At 36.7% G+C, this 16,297-nt stretch overlaps 1 protein-coding gene across 1 annotated transcript in view; it reads left to right on the forward strand.

Annotated features, from left to right (window-relative positions):
* Positions 1 to 16,297, forward strand: part of KIF16B (kinesin family member 16B) — a 139,338-nt gene that overhangs the window by 40,473 nt on the left and 82,568 nt on the right.

A 16,297-nucleotide genomic window follows, 5' to 3' on the forward strand; every position in this document is an offset into this window, starting at 1 on the left:
AGTTTTATTGAATTAAAAATGCAGAAACTCTGGGCCAGGGACTATTGGATCCCTCATATCCTTGGTATTTGTGTGGTATCAACAAGACCTGCGAATAATCACTTCCTATCTTACATTGGGTATCTCAGTGGATGTAGTGCACAGTATATAAGGATTTTCTGTTGTCCTGGTGAGATTTTATATTGCTATTTGGTCCATGATTGAGGTGGCAGTCTGAGGTTATAGTTTAACAGGCTATTTGATGATTCCATGTGTTTGTACAAGCACATGGGTGCATGCACACATACACACAGGAATAATTCTCACAATTTGTTTTTTAACATATGAATTAATATTTTTGTTGCCAAATGTTTTATTCTGTTAAATAAAAATTCTGAAAATTAAGCTTAAGCTTTCAGGATTTGCTGAACACAACTTGTTTGTAATGCAATTCAAGCAAGCATTTAGAAGTAATTTTTAAATTCTTCGTATAGCTGATCTCAAGCTTGATTTTCGTGTCACTTGTTGATTTCCACCACTGTCTCTGATCTGACTTCCACATGAGTTGAATGGCTCTGTGCTTAAAAATAAAAGTAAAGCACATACAGCAGAGAGAATGGAGCGGGGTTGGTAACTACTTAGCAGTCGGCATGACAGAATGGACTGTTCAATGTCTATCGAGATACTGAACTGGGATTTATTAACTGCATCTTCATCGGAGATGTTTTGGCTACATCTTTATATTATTTTGTTGTTTTGAAGCATCTATACATACATGAAACTTGGTTAATTGTCTTTATTCACATGTGGATTAGGAAGTCCATTGTCACTTGCAGCATTTGTGAATTTTGGTCAGTTGTGGAAGTGAACATTATGTTGCATGTGGGAAGTTTTGGAAGCTCTATGTTGGAAATGCACCGATTCATGCACATAAATTATAGAATCAGAGGAGGGGTCAACTGAACAATACATATAAACAAGAGAAAGCTGCATTTGTTAAATACTTGAATCTAAAGAACTTAAACACAGAAACTGTAATTTCTGATTTTCTAGTACTGAGCTTTTTCAGCATGATTCTTGCAGCTTCTGTATGAACTGCACTCTCATAGGATGATATTTGAGTGTATGAATATACCTTATATTCCACTTTTAGGTTAAAGGCAGTTGATTAAACTTTCTTTGTCCCAAACACCCTGAAAATCTGCAACAGACTTCTTAGTTGTACTGTTCTATTTCACACCATTTCACTGAAAGTATCCATATTTTTATTCACTTGTTTAATTATTCGTGAAATCACTGACAGCATATGAGTGGGAAAGGGCTTTTTGGAAGTTTGCCAGGCTGAGTCACTGGAAAGCAGATTGTAAATTTCAGAGAGCAGTGGTGTTTTTTGTTATGGATTCTCTGTTTTGTCATTTACATCCCTCCCTTGCGCACAGAGACAGTGCACATTGTAGTCTGTAAAACCAGATTGTCTTGGCACTCTGAGAAGTGAGATTGTCTTTGTATGTCCACATCACTGAAGTCACACCTGCCACTTTCCCTATGCCATAATTCAGTAACTTTCAGGACATTCTTTATTAAGGTACTTAGAACTTAATGTTTCTATTATATTTAAAATCTTCTTTGCCTTGCCTCCCCCTGGCTTTGCTATCCTGAGATAGTTGGTGCCTTCCAACTCCTGACCTGCAACAGGCTTGGAGAATTAAAAACCATTTGCTTTTCAGTTTCTAACACTTTTTGCTCCAAATCTTATAGGCATATGCCAGCAAGATGCAAGTGCACTTGTTTGTAGCTGAATGGGATTCCCTACTTTATTGTATATAGCTATGGTTTTTTGTACTAATTTCTAGAGATTAAAGTTCAGAAGTTCTAAATATTAAAGTTCACATGATTTTGACTTGTTCTCACAGGCTGATGGGGAAATCTGTTAATGTTTAAATCCAAAATAATTGAAAGGGTTTTGCATAAGCCTTGTAAAATACAAGTAAGACTCACAGGGCATGCTGGTGTCTTCCACTAGATCAACAGAAAATTGCTGGAAAAAGTTACCTGGCTTTCAGTGACTACAGTGCTTTCACCAGGCAAAGATGCCTGACAAATAAACAGTGTTTTGCAAGGAAGATGTTCCTTAAATTTTTTTACCCTTGCCAGTTATTTTGAACCCTGTTTAAATTTAGACCAGCAGCATCTAAATGCCTCCTTGACAATAATTCATAGAGAATGGAAAACACTCTCCAGCTAGAAAGTACCAAGGAACAGAAAAATCCGTGTGAAGGCAGGTTTTTGATAAAAAGTATTTGGCAGCTTAAAATTCAATTTTTCTAGTCAGCACTGTACCATATGTGCAACTGACATGTGCATCCTAGAATTCTTCCTTATTTCTGTTGGTAGCTTTTGTCCCCTCTGACATTTGTGTGTAGTTAACCTGAAGTTATGTTTTTCCATCTTCAGACTATTTTGAACTATCCTATCTGCAGATGTTGTCAGTTTTGATTTGGGGTAGTGTGCAGTGGCTGAATGCCACTATCAGCTGTGAATGTCTTATGTAGTCTTTCATCCTGTTGATGATAGATTGGGCATATCTTGGGCTGGGGGTTGCAGCACTGATAGTGTGCTCTTTTTCTTTTGTGCTTTTGGAAGAATCCTTTTGGAGGGTGACTGTCGGTGGTGGCTTCCTCTGCAGTCTGAATTATTGTCAACTCACACCTAAAGCCCAAATCTTCTCATTTTCTGTATTCAAGGCTTAGGACACTGCATACATCAGGGTTTAATTTTGTGCTGACTCTATATGAAGGATTCCTTATTGTGTAGCATGGCAGGTTCTTGATGTTGATCTGCCTGAAGTGCCAAGCATTGTTTATAGTAGTGATGTTTGTTTTCATCCTCTATCTTCTCACTGTAATACAAACTGACACTCTAACCTTGCTTAGTACTACAATCTGTCACCCATCCTTGTTTTTAATAACAGCAAGGACATTTGAATGCTTTATAAATTTAATAAATATGTGGAGATGCTTCACCATTGGGTAAAATACTGCATCAGAGCCCAAAGTGATAGTGTTTGGTTTGAAGTCCACAGGTTTTGGGTTATTTCTTTAAATGTCACCAAAGGGTTGCACCTTACAGAACAGTGTTGTTTTACATTGCTTCTCTGTCTTCAGATGTCTTGCAACGTCAGCACTTAACTGGAGCATTTAGCTTTCATCTCAAGCTCATTGGATCTTTGTGTGAATTTTTATTGCCTTCTTCTAATGTTCTTTCATATACATTCCCAAAAAGAAGAGGAGGAGGGAAGAAATCCTGTTTGCTCTTTTCCTTAGTTTAGTCCTTTTTGTACTGTTCTACTGAAGATCAGTCGTGGGATCTAAGATGTTAGGGCAACCTAGCCAACTTTTGATTTTTTTCTCTTAATTGGTAATTTAATGAATTGGTATGAAACTTCTTTTGATGTGGCTGCTTTATTTGACTGCATATGTTGTCATTCTCCTAGACATCTTTTTTTTAGTGTCACCTTTTTTTTGTCATCCTTTGTGCATGTTTCATTTTTTTTCTAACCTTTAGCAGCTTTTAGATTAATCTTTTTAAAATGTGCGCTCCTTTATATAATTCTCTGCTGATTTTTCTTCCCAACTCTCTTTTATATTTCTCTTCCTTTTTCTGTTTGTGTAGAAATTGGTATGACTTTGAGCTGTTGCCTTTCTAATGTATGTCATTTGTAGCTAGTGTAAAGGTATTTAAATGCTCTTTTAAACTTATTTTTAGTTTGAAGTAGATTTAAAGTTCCCTTTTATTTGCTTATCCTGTTGTTTGATTCTAACCATGTCATTAGCTTTGTGTGTTGATGTCAAAGGATGTAGAGGGATCTATCATTACAGTCTATTAAAGGCCAAGGGTTTTTTTGTGTGTATGTGTCTCTAATTCCTGTGATCAATAGTTTAACTAGTCACTACTTCAGCTGGCTTTGTCCTGTTGATTTAGTGACATCACCTCACTTGCATCAATAATTCTGCTGCAACACTTCACCACATGGTGTGTAAATATGTAATTGAACACTGTTCATTGATGATTTATTGATTATTCTTTTTCTTTTTTATGCTGTTTGGTTGACTACTGCTTAATAGTGCATATTTATGTCTTAACAAGGGTTGTTCCTACATGAGGAAGAAAACTGTATGTAAACTGCTTATCTTCAAGCATTAACATCTACTGGTTGTTTATATCATGCCTCTTTTTGGGGAAACTGAAATACCCTTGACTTGCCATGATGAATAAATACAGATTAATACCTATTATTTTGGTGGACATACTCATCTAAGAAGGGGAATTTTCTTTCTTTTTATTATTTTGAAGCATCTATAAATGCATGAAACTTTGTTAATTCTCTCTTTATTCACATGTGGATTGGGAAGTCCATTGTCACATGAAGCATTTGTGGATTTTAGTCAGCTATGGAAGTGAACATTATGTGGGAAGTTTTGGAAGCTCTATGTTGGAAATGCATTGATTCATGCACATAAATTACAGAATCAGAGGAGGTGTTAACTGAACAATACATATAAACAAGGGAAAGCTGCCTTTGTTAAATACTTGAATCTAAAGAATTTAAACACAGAAACTGTAATTTCTGATTTTCTAGTACTGAGCTTTTTCAGCATGATTCTTGCATCTTCTGTATGAACTGCACTCTCATAGGATGATATTTGAGTGTATGAATATACCTTATATTCCACTTTTAGATTAAAGGCAGTTGATTAAACTTTCTTTGTCCCAGATTCTTTAGGAATCTTGGCTCTCTGCAGTAAAGACAGTGGGAGACCAAAACTCAGAGCAGCTGTGTTGGTCATTACAAGGTGTAGATTAGGGTGACACAAGCAAATAAATTTTATTTTAACAATTTGCTTTCCATGGTGGCTTGCATACCGTAGTGAACTCTGTCAACAGCAGTTTGTTGTGTTCTATATAAATGTTACATTTGTCTACATTTATTTTCATAGACAGGTAATCTTTAAACCACATTTGCTGAATGGTATTAAAACACTGTTGTCTCAGTTCTTCTGCCTGAAACGCTGGGCATACATCACCATTTTGCTGTTTTATGCCTTGTTGTTACTCCCTATTAACTGTGACCCCCTTGTCTGCTTTTCCTCTTCTCCTCTGTGTTGTGTTCTACCCCAGTGTGTTGCCCTTTGATGAGCATTTGTTTTCTTCAATCTTTCATATCTTTGCTTTAACAAGCTCACTCCTCAGGTGAGAAGTGCTGTCAATTAGCACCTTCTGCTTTCACCTAAAATTCTCCTGTCTACTTCCACTTTTGATGGCAGCAGGGTAGAGGAGTTGTAGAAGCTCTTGGGCTTCTGAAGAACAAACTCTAGGACTTCTAAAAAGTAAATAGGCTTTAATCCTGCCCTTTAGAAGTGCATGTGAGTTTTAAAGACCTCTCCTCACGTGCCTGTGGAGAACAGGGTCTAAGACTGGTTCTATTTACAGGTCAAATGAAAAAAATGGTGTGCATCTGTATATAAAACAATGTTTACATGATGCTGCATTTAAACCATTTACAGTTTTGGCATGTGTGTTTATTTGTATGTTTGGCAGGAATTGTTTCTAAGTTTTTTCTGTTTCAGTAAGTGAATAATTTTTGTAAACTTGTTGTTAGTTAGGCATATTGGTGTTGCATTTTGGTTATAATCTCTGTTGTTGGCAGTGTTTGAAGCATATTGGTCTATTTCTAAAGGGAGAATTACATCTGTACTTCCACTTGAACAAAGCTTATTTGATATTTTATAACTTCTTTTATCATCTGTTTGTATTAGAAAACTCTTACTGCACGCTTCCAGTTTTTGTTTCCTCTCTAAAAGCTATGTCATCTGCTTGAATTTTTAAGAGGTTTAAAAATCTCTGCAAAATTAACACAGGATTGCACAGCTATGAAGCTGGCAGAAAGAATTTAAGTCACATGTTGCTGCTTTGTTTTCTGTTAGAAAAGTTTGTAGAATAAATAGAGTAGCAACTCTGTTCCTAGGGGTATTGGCTTTCTCAATAATTGTTTGTCCTCCAGCAATTATGTATTATATGTTCATTTATCAAACTGGATTTGTATGGAAAAGAAAAATGCACGTTCACATTAAGTAGTCTCTTGTTAACATATTATGTTTCATAGAATTTCCTTCAGCTGGCTTGTGAGTGCTGTGTAGAGGAAAAGATATTATAAAAGTTTTAAGAATGGTGATGTTAATTATTCTTGTTTATCTTGGTCAGTAATCAACGCAATAAATGAAAATAGCATCTTTTCTCTAAAGCCTGTTTAACTGTGGTTTTGATTTCTTGCACTAGATGTCACTGCAGATACAATAATCAAATTCTTCTGCATGCTTAATTTGGATTTAATTCAGATATTTTAAGGGAAAATGATTTGCAATATCTTGAATTTCATTGCTGTTTGCATCCACTAAAGTAAGTTTATGAGAATGCCAAAACATTGCTTTAGGAGCAAGTCCTGAAGAACCTGAGTAACTGTTCTGACAAAAACACTTCTAAACAACAATCCACAGCTTAATGCACTGCAAAGGGATTATGTACATTAAGATTTACTGCACTTATTTTTCAGTGCATTTTTCAACCCTCTTTTTCGACTGACAGTATATCTAGAGTGTTTGAGAAATTTAGCTATAGCCTTTAAGACATATTTATTTTCTTAAATTTGTATCCTTGGTATTTTGAGATGTAGAAGATCAGTTTCTGAGAGAGGCAGTGTCTTTTATTTTCTCAGGTAATACAGGTGAGAAGGCAAACAGGTTTTTGGACATAGAGGTCTTCACCAGGCCACTTCTGCTAATTGCTTCACTGGGTATTGCACTGGAAACACCAGTGGCAATGATATGCAGTTTCTATTTATAACTGCTTCTTTTAACATTTTTCTCTTGATTAATCACTTCTGTAGATTTATAACTGAGTTTCAGTACATGAAAATTTAATAAGTTTGTTTTTTTAAATCTTTTTTAAGAAGGTTGTCTGATAACAAGGGAGTGTTTACTGTTCTTGCTCCTTTTACATTATTTACCCACAGCACCTGCCTTGTGAGCAGTGATGAGTAATATCAAGCTTAGCTCTCAATTTTATTAGGATTTGTTTTATTACACCTGGCCTTGTGTATTATGTTTTTATTTCCCAAGTGTAGCAGTTACTAGCAGTGGTTGTAGTTAAAACATCATCTATTCTGGTCAGAAGATTTCTCCTTTGGAATTTGAGGTTGGACAGAGATTATCCAAATACAATTTGTTTTACCTTTTCATGCTCTATGACTGAACAGATACCATTATTAAGTGATGATTATTACTTTCCTTAAGTTTGTCTCAGCCTTGGCTTGATATTGTCAGAGCATGAAAAAGGTACTGAACTGGGAACTGATGCTACTTATCTACTGTAGCTCTTTTCCTAACAGAAGCAGAATTGAAAGGGTCCCAGCTACCTGAGGAATGCTGAGTGCAGCAGTCAAAAGTAGATTTCAAAAGGAATAATTGTCTGCTTTCAAGTCTTTCTGCCACCTGTGTCCATCCGATGAAGAAATCTCCTTTTTATCTTGCAGATGCTATAGCTGCTTGTGGTGCCTTTGTGGTGGACTGAGCACTTTTAACTTTCAGTTTCTGCTAGGAAGTTGTGATCAAGAGATGCCTAATGCTACTGATTGGTTTTTGTTTCAATTTTAAACACTTTTTTCCACTTGTCACCAGCTGGGCCATAAGAGAAGCACAACTGGGGGCTACAGTTTCTGAGCTCACCAATTACTGATTAAGCCAGGATTGAACAGTTTGGTTGATAAGGCTGTGCATTTTAAAAGAGACCCTCCAGTGTCTAGGAGTATCCATATTGCCAAATATTTCACTGCCCTCCTCCTCCTTCCAAATGGGGCCCTGCATTTGCAGATTATTCAGGCCATGCTTGGCTTTAATGCATCACTAGAGCTTGTAGGTGGTTTTCAAATGAAAGGGAATCAGAATGGGTTGCTTTTGAAATCCTTTTTACAGCTCAGATGCCATTTGTTCAACAATTCCTCCTGGGCATTTGTTCTGCTTTCCTATTAATTATCTTGTGCCAGGAAGGTGGTCTAAATTGAAATCAGTGGAAACTCCTGAAAGAAGAAGAAATGTATCCTAAAAACTGTTTCTCCCAAAGGATCAGCAGAGAAGTATTAAGAGAGAGAAAAAAATGTAAATTTCTCTTTGGATTTGGCTATGGGATGGGAGAGAAGCATTCGAACATCAGCAGTTTAGATAAACCCCAAATTTAAATCTGCCTCACAAACAAGCTGTTTCCAATGACAGTGTGATATGAAATGCTGGAGCCATTTTATTCTGCTGGTGGTTTTAGCAGTATATTTAGGAGTTTATTGCTGTGTGATTCTGATACCTTTGAGTGCATGGTACTGTTGTGCATCTGACTTTGCATCTTAAATGGCAGCTAGGCATTGGCCTTGATTCACAGTCTTAAACACAGGTGGCAGCACAGACTGTGGCTATTGCAACCAGGCAAGAATGTGCATCTTAACTGTGCATATTCTTCTGCAAAAGTCTTCACTGTTATGTTGCTAGTCCTGAAATTTGTTTTTTCTCCTTGTTGGTGGTTGCTTGCTAGTATGCATAGTCTTTCCTCCTCCTCCAATTCCATTCAGTAGCATGGGTTACATGTGGATCCAGAGGAAGGAATTCACAGATTTTAAAGCAATCTGTTACTTTAGATTAATCTCTACAGAAGTAGACACGAATATCTAGGTAAACAGTAAACAGAACTCTAGATAAGTGAAACACTTAATTCTCCCATTGCCCTAGAAACATGTAAAAAATAGGAAAATAGCTTTTAAAATTAATAAATGTATTTGCTATGAGCCTAGGGGTTTTTTTTCTCTCTATAATTCCCTGACTCATTTATCATCCAGCTGTAGCAATAAATGAGGTAGGAGTCCTGCAGATAATAGTCCACTGCTTCTCAATTCATTCCCAGAATAAAGTCTATGAAATAAATGATTTACAGGTCCTGTAGAAAATATGTTATCATGTAATTATGGGCTGTTTTGTAATGCATATGGAAGAAGAGATGAATGAAAATAGCCTGTCTCTTTGTCTTCCAGGCAGGTCTTTTCCCCTTTTTAGCTATCAGCATGAAGAATACTGAGGGTGGAGTTGCTGTCTCCTGGCTGGGAGGTATAATATCTCCTTGGTAGTGTCAGTAATGGCAAGAAAAGTCTTGTTCTCTGCCCCAAATGTCAGTGTTGCTGTATGCAGACTTACTTGCCCTTTGTGTGTCCTCAGAGTGTTCACAAATAGGAGACTCTGGAGCCTCCTTCACTTGGGACAAACCAAATTTGCTCTGGGTGCCTTAAAAGAACAGCTTTCCCTTAGATCAGGCTAGTGGGGACAGGAACCAGCCTGCAGCAGATGCTGCAGCATGGAAAATAGAAGCTTTGATGGTTTAAGTTTTATAAGCCACTGGAAAACAGGATTTTACAGACTAGTGTCCAGAAAGCCAAAATAGGAACCTCTGCTTACAATTAGCCAAATCCTGCAGCTCTATTCAGGGGATTTTTCTCACATGTCAGAAGTAGTTCTGTCTGTGCAAAAAAGTCTAAAGTGTTTGGAGTAGGCATTTCAGCTTAAGTTGGTCATTGGAATTCCAGGAATGAGGGCCAAATTTCCTGAAAAATAACTTTGAATGTGCTAAGCCTTATATAAATCCTTGCAGCACACTAAGTGTAGAGGTGCTTTGGGATGCCACCACATTTGTTCCAAGAGGGAAAGACAAGTGTAGAAAAATGAAGAGGGTAAGCTGACCTCATGAGACTAAGAACTGCTCCTGTAATTTCCTTATTCTTTACATCATTCATTTTCCATCATTTTAGCTTCACTGTCTTAGCAGTTGCTCATTTAAGCAGTTTTACATCCTGCATTGGCCTTTTTGGCTGGTGTTCATTGCAGAGAGCTGTTGATGCCTCTCTGGGCTGCTGCAGGAGCCACCTGCATTTTCACAGTAAGCTGCTCACAACAAACCTGCAGTTTTCTGATCTTGCTTTTTGCAGACTCTTCAATTGGCATCTCTTGCTTGATGAGGGTGCTACCATCTGATGCTCTGGGAAATGGGGGGAAAACTGCTTAGGAAGTTTTTGCAGTGGTGGTTTTCTTTGTAGTTTTGGATAGTGGAAGTTTCTTTGTCTCAGAAGAATGAAGTGTCTTACCTCTACTAAACTTTTTGTTTTAAATGCACTGAAACCAGTACAGCCAATAGTATAGTGTTAATTATTTGTTCCATTATCTAGAAGAAGACACAATAAGAGTTTGTGCCTTACCCAGCATCTATATGCACAAGTAAATCAATATCCCCTTTCATAATTGATGGCTATATAAGTAATTTGTTGCCAATAAGGCAATTATTTTTAATATTAAGGCATTATTTTATTTATTATTTTTATATTACGGTATTATTTTTAATTTTCAAAAATGTTTTATTGAGGTCTCAGGAGAGTCCCAAATGCAACTTTGACATATGCACAAGTTATAAAGCCTACACCTCCACTGGTGGTGTTTTCCATATATCCTCCTCTCTTAGCATTGCCTCCCAAATAGCATGTGCTGCTTTTGAGGCTAGTGGTTCAAAATTTATTTTAATATTCCAGAAACCATACCTGTGTCAAACTGAAATAAAACATGGGGTAGAAATTTGATGTTGTGTATGCAGCTTTATAAAAAAACTCAAGTTTTTTAAACAGACACCCACTAAGATGAGGAGCAGCTTCACTGATTCAATACAGAGCAAAAGAGCTTTTCCTACTTTAATCTGTAGGCTGTCACTTCAGTGAGAATCTCAGACATTTCAGAATTGTTTTCTTGGACCTTTTTTTTTTTTTTACCCTGGAATTGTTGGTCACAATTAGACACTATTGAATTTTTTTCAGCTGTTAGTGTTTTGCCTTAGCTGATCTGTTTATCTATAGGACAAGTCTATAGTCTATAGAACAAGAAGGATGTTCATGTAACCAGTTTTCATCCAAAACATAGCAAGCTAAATATTCAGCTGTGCTTATTCCTTCACCTTTTAAGGAAATATTACTAAGCCCAAACCAAATTTCCATCTTTTGAAATATTCTTTTTGCTCCTCTCCTACCTCTTGGTTCCTCTTGTCTATTCACTAAATGTTTTCTCATACTTTGAAGTGAAATTTCCTTATTCCTCTTCTAGTTCTTTGAGCAATATTATGCATAGAGAAATCTTTCTCCATTTTCAACCTTCTTATCAATGACTTCCCTAATGTTGGCATTTCTAGTGTTTCTTGACATCCATTTCCAGTATTTTCTTATATTGGGAGGTTACTTTGTATATGCTAGTTGTCTAGAAAACTATTGATGAACTGTCTGTCTTTGGCATTCACATTCTCTGAAAAAATCCCTTTGCCCAGGATTTTTCTCCTGGGAACCTGAGAAGACTCAGAGAAAAAGGAAAACAATAATTATCTGATTTGCTTCTCCTCTGTTTCGCATGTCTGGAATGTGTTTGGAGATTGTTTACCCACAGGTGATTGTTTCATTGGATTCTGCTGTGAGTTGTTTTCACTCATTGGCCAATTGGGGCCACGCTGTGTCGGGACTCCGGAGAGAGTGAAGAGTTTTCATTGTTATCTTTTTAGCATTCAGTAAGTCTTTTCTGTATTCTTTAGTATAGTATAGTATTCTTTAATATAATATAGTAATAAATTAGCCTTCTGAGAACATGGAGTCAGATGCATCATTCCTGCCTTCGTCCGGGCATTCCCTGCAAATACAATATCTGTCCATCTTCTGGATGGCATTGCAGCATTCAAAAGTAAGGACTGGATCTGTTCCATCTCTTCAGCCTTTGGTAGTTTAAGCCCTCAATGCAAGCATGAAAAGCTCTTGTCCACAAAAATCAGATGAATTACCTGGTGTGCAACAAACCAGTAATTACACACTAGAGAGAGACATTGAACATTTATTTCAGAGTCGAACAACCCTGGGTGCTTGTGGTATTGCACAAATCAAGCACACCAGCTGTCAGAACTTGTTGCTATTTGTACATTTTAACGAACAAAGGAATTAGTACATTGGCTACGGGTCACCTAATTCTCATATTAATTGGTATTCCCTCTTCTGTTGGTTAATGATTCTCTCACTTCCCTTGTGGATTAGTCTGTATGCTCAGGCTTTCTCTTCTTTTGGGTCTGTGGATTTCTAGGCTTGGTGATTGTGATCTGCCCCTGCCGAAATAACCTTTTACCCAGTCGAAGCTGATTTCAGCACAATTGGTGAGTTGGTTTATGAGTTTTTCTTATCTTGGAATTTCTGCCATGTGTCGTTGTGACGCATAAATTTTGCTTTCTCTGGGCCCACTATAAGTGGTGCATCCTTCTTCCCAAGGTTTGTTAACTTCCTCCTAGGTCTGAGATCACTGAAGCATGTCCAGCCCTGAAACTTACCTAGGCAATTTTACCAATGAGAACTTTGTTTTTCTAACACCTGGGGACATCACTTAGAGCTTGTTTGCTGCTCTCTGATTTATGGGTTGAATCTCCCTTCTTGTTGATTAGGCTTGAAAGTGTAACAAAGGTTTAACATTAAAGGACTTCCTTACAGAAATTTTACACATTCCACATTTTGCAACACTCTGTTTCCAGATTTTCTTTGACTCTTGTAGTTTTTTCCAGTTGGTCCATAGAAAGATTACTTTATTATGCAGGATTTTTTTCTTCTGGTACACTTACATATTTTTCCCTCTGAGTATGAAAATGTTACTGAGATATAGTAGGGAGTATACGGAATCCTGACAATCCAATGTAACTTAATATCCTTCTCTTTCCACTACAGTCTTCCCAGAAGGACATAAAAATATTTTGTCAGCTGTGATTGTCTCATCCAATAAGAGTCTTGTTAGAGAGAGTGCAGATTCAGTTTTATTTGTTGGAGGGTAATGGCTTAGTGTTTCAGGTTATCTCTGTTTTAGGTACTGAAGTATCAGTTAGTGCTTGAAGAAATTTTAGGTGCTAATTCCCATTTGAAGTGGATTTGGCTGTATGAATATCTTAAAAACACAGGGTTTAGACAGAATTCTGTGGGGCATTTGCTTTTTTCTTTTCCCAAGCACAACTTCCTTCTCTGTGAAAGAAATCTCATTGTTTTGCAGGAACTTTTTCAGCAAAAGACTTGTGGTTTCAGGCAGCTTCTGGCCTAGTAATAGTTCATCCATGAATATCATTTCTATGTCTGGAGTTTTTGCCTTTATGCAAATACAGAAAACATAATTAGGACTAATTAATCCACGACAGACCAGACAAGAACTTAATCATCTTCAAAATGTCAGCTTCTGTAGAACTTTTTGTTAAATATTCACATTTAATTTCTTTCAAAGTCTCATTTGCAACATCTAGACAAACTGTGGCTGAAGTATTTGTTCTGAATGTGTTTAATTCAATTATCAGATTTTCTCTATGGTATGTGTCTGTTAAAAAGTATCTTCCTGAACAGACACTGCTCTAAACCCTTGACTGTCATAGGCTGCAAGCTTATTTTTATTTTCAACTGCTTTTCATTGCCTCTTGTTCTTATTTTGTTGCTGTGTTCACAGAGCATAAGGAAACAAATCTGAGATGGGTTATATTTCAAAACATCAAGAGCAGTGTTTCAGCTTCTTTGTAGCAATCCAAAGGTGCTCAGACCTTTGATTATCTGAAGAAGCAGTTTGATGCTATAAGGAGTGAAATTGGTTTGTTACCTGCCCTTGAAGTTTCTTAGCATCCTCCTTCATTTGCATTCCTGAGCTCAGGCTACAGTATCAGACTTACACTTTTGACTAGGTAATGGCATGGTCAGCACAAGGGTTGGACAAGGTGGTGGATGGAGCTCTGAGCTACCTGGTCCAGTTGAAGGTGTCCTGTGAGAGTCCCTTTCAACCCAAATGCTTCTATGATTCTACAGTAGCAGGCCAAAAAAGCTGCTGATGTGACTCATGAAAAGAATGTATTTGAATATTCTGAAAAGGAAACGATTTGTCTGTCTTGTGTTTTTTCTGTGAATGTGGAGGTGTTTGTTTTCAAGAAGAATTTCTGGTCAATGGAAATAATTCAAAATCTCATCTTCCAGACATCATACAAAGTTTGGTTGCTCTAAGGAACAAGATAAGCTATCCAGAAACTTAAAAAAACTCAGTCAGGATACCCAATTTTGCGTTTTGCTTTGCACAAAGGAATGGCATGTCCATAATTGTCTGGGTTGTTTGCCCTTTTTTTTGTTTGTTTGTTTGCTTGTTTGTGTGGTTTTTCTGTTTGGTTTTTTTTTCCCCAGTGTGATCAGTCTGTCATTTGTGCTTCTGCAGCTTCTGTGGTGACAGCTTTTTGATGAGAACTGAGAAAACCAGACTTTGAAATATTGATATGCCAATTGATCTGCAGAATTTGTTAATTTGCTAGTTATGTGCTGCAGGGGTACTCTGATTTTTGGGGAAAACAATAAATCTTGTACTCAGGCAGACTGTCACATAACCAAGAATTACCTGTGTGAAAGAAGAGAAGCATATAGTTTCAGTTTTCTGGTGTTCATTTGAGTTGTTAGTTGGCCCTTAATAAGAAAACACAGATCCATTTGTCTTTTTGGTTGCATATCCCAGCTTTGCAAGGAAAGCTTTTTCCATTGAGAAGTGCAGCTGATAATGTGGTAAATATGAACTCATACTTTTGAGCAGCTGAAATGTAAATATTTGAAGTGCCCAGTTTTAGAGTCCTTCCACAATTCACTTCAGCATAACAAATGTAAGTCAGAGCAACAGTTTTGAATTTAACATTTGCATTTAGCTTTAAGTGATTATTTCCACAGGGTAATATTTTAGCAAATTATTTTCCATTCATTTTATTTTGAGAACAGGGCTTATAATTACTTTTCTGGAAATTGCTGAAGGTGTGATCACCTTACCTTCCTTTCCAGACATTATGTGCTGGGTTTTACTAGGTCAGTTAAAGAAAACACAAGCTGTCACTTATGTGACGCTTTTAATGCAAATTAAAGGCCTATTAAAAGGTCAGAAATCATAAAAAATATATTCCATTTGGCTCCAAAATGCAACATGGACTTGTGGAAGGAAGGAGGTCATGGTATGATTGACCTTGATGGGTTCCAGAGTTACAGTCATATATATATATAGGGAACATAACAGAAAGGCAAAGGAGGATTTTAAGGTTAAGATTCTATTAACCCATGGAAATTTTATCTTACTGTATCCCTAACCTAGGGAAATTTGAGAGTGTTTCCTCCTGAGGAATTTCCTTTTGGCCATTTTCCTTTCAAGTTGCTAGTCTCTTAAGACCTAAATTGATTAGTTGAATTTAAACAGTCATTAATACTCTTAATTGAAATATGCCTGGGAGAGAATTTGGTTATATTTGGTTTTATGTTTAAATCTCTGTAGTTTTGTCCAAGTATAAGCTACTTTACTCAGTAAATCTAAAGGTTTTCTCTATTAATAAAATTACATATTTAAGCATTAAATGCCATAGATTGCTTTTGGTAAAGCAATATCAAAGTTTGTCTTGGTTTCAACAAGTAGCTTTTGTTTACCAGTGATCTTGTTGGTCTTAATACACCTGTCACCTTGTTTTCCATTAGGAAAGGATGTTAAATTCAAGGTTACTTCTGTGTCACATAGTGCTTTTTGGCAGCATTTTTGAAAGAGATTTTTCATGTGCTCCTGATAGTTTATGATAATGAAGCATTTAAATGAATATTTCAAACATCTAGTCTGCTTTTTGTTCAAATGGTTAGATTTAAACTCATTGTGAGGTCTTCTTTAACTTCTGAAATTATGAAACTTGGCATACTGTACACCTCAAAGGCTTAGAAATGAAAGAGGGGATTTGTTCTCCATCTGTTACGGCTGGTGCTATTCACTTGCCAATCATTGTAAGTCATTAAAAGTGTTCTATTTTACGCCATATCAGTGCATTAATCCTCTGTTTTGAGGTGATTTACATAGTGGAATGAATCACCTCCAGTAGATCTCTAGTTTTGAGGTGCAGTGGTTCCTGTCAGGAGTCACTGAGAATTCAGGTGAGAGACAAGGCTGCCATGATACACAGCGTTTGCACACTCATGTTTTCAAATCTCAGTCAGGTTTTAAAAATAACAGAAAGCTTTTCCACTGAGGAAATAAAACTTGCCTCATTTCTTACAGCAAATACAACAAATGCCATAACCTCCTTTGGAGAACACTACTTCCTCTTTTATTGTTTTATATTAGCTAACAAAAAGTCTTTTCCTGAAGGTTTTTGT

Source organism: Camarhynchus parvulus, chromosome 3 (genome assembly GCF_901933205.1).
Source record: "Camarhynchus parvulus chromosome 3, STF_HiC, whole genome shotgun sequence".
NCBI lineage: Eukaryota > Metazoa > Chordata > Aves > Passeriformes > Thraupidae > Camarhynchus > Camarhynchus parvulus.